The sequence below is a fragment of the Rutilus rutilus genome (assembly GCF_951802725.1).
Source record: "Rutilus rutilus genome assembly, chromosome: 1".
Lineage (NCBI taxonomy): Eukaryota > Metazoa > Chordata > Actinopteri > Cypriniformes > Leuciscidae > Rutilus > Rutilus rutilus.
Window position 1 is genome coordinate 75,308,360 of NC_140209.1, and position 6,673 is coordinate 75,315,032.

A 6,673-nucleotide genomic window follows, 5' to 3' on the forward strand; every position below is an offset into this window, starting at 1 on the left:
AATAATGGTATGCTTGCACTTCCTGCATAGCTTTAGGCTTTCTGGGGTAATTAGTAGCATCATGTTCATATTTTACAAAGAAAATGTTGAAATAAAATGAGATGCCGATATGGTATGATCATTTATTAGTAAAACTACAATGAAAGCAGTAAGGAATGTCATAGAAATTTTCTCATTTCAACTGTGCAAGATATTTTTGAGGAAGATGTGGTATGATAAAATAAAGAACAGTGAAGTATATGTAGCCAACAACCCTGTTACTCAAATCTCTGCAAAATAAAGAAACTGAATGAAAAAAGTCGGTAAGACTTTCTATGAAGCCTGTATTTATAATGCATTACAGTATACAGGTACTCTTAATGCATTACAATAGATGCATATTGCCTTATAGACTGTTTATTGTGTTACTTTTAAACACAATGTAAATACCAGTGAAATAAAGTATTTTTCGAAATGGTACAAATATTTTTGTACCATTAAAGCATTTATAAATCGGGACTTTTATTTTTTCAATTTAATTGTTGAGTTTTTATGTCGAGATTAAAGTTAGGGTTACTTTTATTACCAAGCTATCACGAAAGAATAATTGGTAACGAAAGTGAAAGTAAAACATAACAGCGATTTATTTTCAAGGCTTAAACTATAAATAAATAAATAAAATAAAAAAAACGTATTGTTTGTTGTGTTTATTCAGGATATGTATGTCTATAGCGTGTTAAACCTTGTTTTAAATAATTGTATTATCTGTCTTTTAGGGTTATTACATGTAATAATAGTGGTAAAATATGTGATTTCATTGAATAAAAATAAATCTGAAATCTCATAAAGTTGTATTTGCAATGTAAATACCAGTTAAGTAAAGAAACCAAGCATAACAATTTTTTTTTTTTTTTTTTATTCAACATTTAAAAATCGGTGCTTTTATCATGAAAAATATGATCAGTAAGTCACATGTAATTGAACCTGTCACTCACCAGCGATCTCTTCAGGACTGAAAAGAGTTAAAATGGACATGTAAGTGCTTATATTTTTTCATTTTGGATTAGTAAAGTGTAGTCTGTCTATCTATCTATCTATCTATCCATCAATATATCTATCTATCTATCTATCTATCTATCTATCAATACATCTATCCATCTACATGTGAAACTCGAAAAATTATAATATCGTGCAAAGGTAAAAAAAATTCAGTAAATCAACTTAAAAGATGGAACTACTATATTATATACACTCATTACATGCAAAGTGAGATATTTCAAGCCTTTATTTGTTATAATTTTGATGATTATGGCTTACTGCCTATGAAAAATGCAAACATGTTGCTCACATATTATAGTAGCCCTATTTGTGCTGAATAGTGTAATTACACCTTTGCCATTAATATGTTTATTAATATATTAATATGTTTGAATTACTGAAATAAATGAACTTTTGCACGATATCCTTTATATCTATCTATCTATCTATCTATCTATCTATCTATCTATCTATCTATCTATCTATCTATCTATTTTATTTTATTTAATCTATTTAATTTGTGTATCGTTCTTTCAGATGATTGTTTAATTTGTATATATTATATCATGTGTTTTTGTTTTCCAGATCTTTTGAAAGCATCAAAATTCATTGCAGTGCCACGAGCCGCAGGAGGACATCGCGTCACATCTGGCCACTGTATGCCTCCGAGACCGTACCGATGCTGAAAGGGCAGCCGAGGTCCAGAGAGCAGAGTTTTTAAACGTCAGACAATATTGAATAAGCCAAGGAAAGACATGGAACGGATACGAGGGGACCTCCAGGTGGGCCGTAAAATTACAAATGCAGACATGACCCTTTACAGGTACTATTGTGAGGCGGTCCTGATCTACCAGCACATGCAGCTACCCGGAGCTGTGGAATACTTTACTGCTAGTTCATCAAATGAATTTATACTTGTGACATCTAATATGTATGCATTAGTAAATTCACTCACTCACTCACTCACTCACTCACTCACTCACTCACTCACACTCACACTCACACTCACTCGCTCACTCACTCACTCACTCACACTCACTCACTCACTCACTCACTCACTCACTCATTCACTCACACTCACTCACTCACTCACTCACTCACTCACTCACTCACTCACTCACTCACTCATTCACTCACTCATTCACTCACACTCACTCACTCACTCACACACACGTAGGTCTTCCTTCTGAAGGGAGCTATGATGGAGGATCTGAATGAAGAGGCAGGGTACCTTTTTTTTTTTTTTTTAATCCGGGGAGAAAGGCCTGTGCATTGATGCCCAGAGCTTCCCTTGCAGCTGTCACCCACTAGCAGACACGTCTGGCCGCCGCATCAATCATTCCTCCAAGTCTGCCAATATAAAGCCATTCTGCTGTAAAATGGTTGTTAACGGAGAAGACCGGGAAGTGGTTTAATTTAAGGCTCTGCAGAACATCCCCGTTGATCAGGAGGTCATATTCGTCATAAATCGTGCCGTGGGCAGGGGTTAGATCTCGAGTGACTGGACGAGTACGCCCCAGTCCATGTTTTTTTGTTCAAAAGTTCACTTCACTCTTTTAGATGTAAAGTTAGCCCATATTTTGTAGTTTTGTATTTTATTGTTATTTATTTTAGTGGTAGTATGTGTATTTATGTTTCATTTTTACAAATTTTTTTATTTTTAAAGTTACATTTTTATTTATTTATATTTAATTTACTAACAAACTTTTATATAGTGATAATATGATGGGCCCGTGTTCATAAAAAAAAAAAAAAAAAATCCCCCAAAATACTATTTTTTAACCCAGCCTCTGACATTACACAAAGCAGTGCAGTCAGTGCCAGTCCCCAGCCCAGATAAATGGTGAGGGTTTTTACTCACTTATTACCCATCATCCTCTCTGGCCCTCACCTGCATGCACTTACCTGACTCCTTCCCTGCACGATACCTACCTGAACAACTTGTCTTCAGTCATGTGCTTCCTTCATCCGTCTTCAGTCATTGCCTCGATCTCCATTTCAGAACAGACATCTATCCTGAACACTGTATTCATCAGTTACTCTCCTGCTTCCATCGCTGCGATCACATACTTCTGCAAATAAACCTGTTGATTACTTTACCTGTGTGAAAAAATAAATCAGTATTTACAACATTTATAATAAGTGCACCATATATGGTATAAATACTTATAAATATAACATATGTGTATATATATATGTAATAACATTTAATAATCCATAAGCATTTCACATATTATATGTACACTAATTGTATAAAACAATTCTGTTAGTACACCATAAGTTATAAAAATGAACTAGATCAATGTGATTAATGCCATTCATAGTTTCCATCGTTAAGTTGTGTCTCCCCCTAGTGGGCAAGCAAAATGTATTTATTATACATGTGTTTTACGATTGCTATGACAGATTTTTCAATACATTTAACAATTTTCCAAAACTTTATATTGTGAATTGAAACAAATATATCCCCTGTATTTTATTCTATTGTTACTGAGAAACAGCTGATTGAATTATGCAAATAGATAATTAGAAGATGACTCTTTTTTTTTCATTCTTCTGGTGCTTTTTCTGTTCGTATATTTTGTATTTTCACATAATAAATGGCAGCTATATTGCATATTTTTGTTATCTTGCAGTAATGTCCTTTTGCAAATAAAGTCTTTATTACAGCAATTCTGTTTCTGTCTTCGTTTTTTCGTTTATACACTCTATAAAGCATCTGAGATGGGTCTTTTTTATTGAATTTCTGCAGCAAAAGACCTAAACCCAATAAAACAAAAATGTAGAGAGGCTTCAAAAGAAACTGCAGTGCAAAACACAATCTATGATCAATACAATATACTGTCTGTTGTATAAGGGCAGACCTGACACATATAAGATAATGCAGTTTCTGTAATGTTAGTGTTTTTATGACACTGTGTTATGATTGACTAAATCTTCCTGTTGGACGAGAACATGTGTTAGTGCTTTGAAAAATTATTTGATTTTGAGACGTGTTTGCAGTGTTTTGGTAGACATAGTGCATTGTTGCTAGTGTATTATTGTATTTTGAAAATTAGTTTAGTTTACAATGTGTGATTTTGAGCATGAAATGAACTGTTTTGCCAGTTGTGTGTTGTAGGTGTGTTGGTGCGTTAAGAGTTTAGGGAATTTGTTAAAAGTATTCTGTTACGGCCCTTTATCTAATTAGGCTCGTTAAAACACATGTAAGACAAGGACCGTACATATCAAGAATCACAGACGATTGGGTGAAGTTTCAAAGTGTACATCGTTTCTTTTAATGAAACATGAGAGAGCGCACCAACAATAAACAATAAATCAAACTAATAGCACAGGTAGGGTAGCAAAAGGAAAACAGAAAGCCTGACTATCTAACTCTGTAAGCAAGATCTTATCTGCTCCCGAAGAAAACAACAAACAGAGTGAGTCTTCCGGACCACTGCTTTCCTACGCTGTATCAACTAAATAATAAAAGTGATCAAAGAAAATACCCACTACCTGGCTTGAAAATAACCAAAATAAAAACTCAGTCCATGATCTGGAACAGCCGAGGCGAAGACCGTGGACTGCTCGCCATGTGGCAAGAAACCCCAGCTGTTACTGATCAGCAGGGTAGAGGCAGCTAGAGCAGCGAGCGTCGCGAGAGCCGAGAGAACCGAGAGAGCCGAGAGAGAGACCAGCCTCAATTCCGGACCGGCTTAAATACGGGGTTTCCCATGACGTCATTCATGACTGCACCTGCGATCTCAGATAGAACAATTAACATTCAGCAATTTAAAGCACCACCACATAACACCCTCACCCTTAAATAATTAATTGTAGGGTAAAAATATATATCTTACCTCAGAGCCTGCAATTAATTTAGATGCGAGATAAAGCATCCGCAACCACGTTATCCTTACCCCGAATGTGACGAATGTCAAGCTCAAAAGGCTGTAGGAATAAACTCCAACGCATCAAACGTTGATTGTTATTTTTCATCCGATCAATAAAAATCAAGGGATTGTGATCCGTGTAAACAGTCAATGGGTACGAAACAGAACCAACATAAACGTCAAAATGTTGAATAGCAAGAACAAGGGCGAGCGCCTCCTTCTCAATAGTCGAGTAACGTCGTTGAGGTTTATTAAATTTACGTGAAAAATAGCAAACAGGATGTTCGACGCCAGTGTGATCTGATTGAAGGAGAACAGCTCCAGCACCGGTGTTACTTGCATCAACAGCAAGAGAAAACGGAGTGGTAAAATCAGGAGCAGACAAAACGGGAGAATTAACTAAAAGGGCTTTAACTCTCTCGAAACTCGATTGACAAATCTCAGACCATTTAAATGGAACCTTAGGACTAAGAAGGTCGGTTAAGGGCGAAGCAACTACAGAAAAATTCTTACAAAAATTTCTGTAGTACCCAACCATACCCAAAAACCGACGAAGCTCACGACGTGTATTGGGCACGGGAAAATGAGTGATGGACTCTACCTTAGACTCAACGGGTCGAACCTGACCGCTACCAACAATCTTTCCCAGATAAGTGACCGTAGCTCGGCCGAATTCGCACTTCGCTAAATTAACCGTAAGGTTAGCTTGAGACAAACGACTGAAAAGCGTATCGAGTTGCTCCACATGTTCTGACCAAGACGCGCTGTAAAGGACCAAGTCATCCAAATATGCTTCAACGTTATGCATGCCTTCGATGACGCGATTGACCAGTCTCTGAAAGGTTGCCGGGGCGTTTCGTAAACCGAAAGCCATTACGGTATAATGGAGAAAATGATCTGGTGTTACGAACGCACTGATTTCCTTCGCACGATCTGACAACGGCACCTGCCAGTATCCTTTAAGCAGATCGATCTTCGTAACAAACACAGCATTTCCTACGTGATCCACGCAATCTTCCATGCGAGGCAATGGATAACTATCTGGTTTGGTCACAGCATTAACGCGTCTAAAATCAGTACAAAAACGAAATGTACTGTCCGGTTTTTTTACGAGCAAACAGGGTGAGCTCCAAGGACTAAAACTTTGCTCTGCGATGTCATTCTCAAGCATGAAGGTCACCTCATTTTGCAACAACATTCTCTTTTCAGGACTTACCCGATATGCGTGCTGTTTAATAGGCAACGAGTCACCAATATCGATGTCATGCTCTATTAACGAAGTACGAGATGGAATATCGGAGAACAAATTACTGTACGTCCGAATAATATTAGTCACATCAGCTCGTTCGGCAACGGTCAAATGAGAAAGATGTGAGTCTAAGGTTTGAATGATCTCAGAATTTTTCAATCTTCCCGCAACCAGTTCGGTAGAAGGAAACTCTACATCCTCATCGAAAGAAGAATCATCACCGCTGTCCGATACAGCAGAACACAATGGGTGGATCGAAGATTCAGGCCTGGACAGCGCCTTGGTGTCAAGTATATCAGCACTGGACAGCCTCTGTCCTCCGGCCACCGGAAAGTCTGTGGGTGAAACGGTTAACACAGCCGACTTTTTTTCAGACAAATCTGGCGATCTTTCAAAGTACGGCTTGAGCATGTTAATGTGACAGAGACGAGTTTTCTTTCTTCTGTCTGTCGTCGAGATAACATAATCAAGCTCACTCACCTTTTCTTTCACTCGATAGGGACCAAAATAACGAGCCTGCAAGGCAGACCCA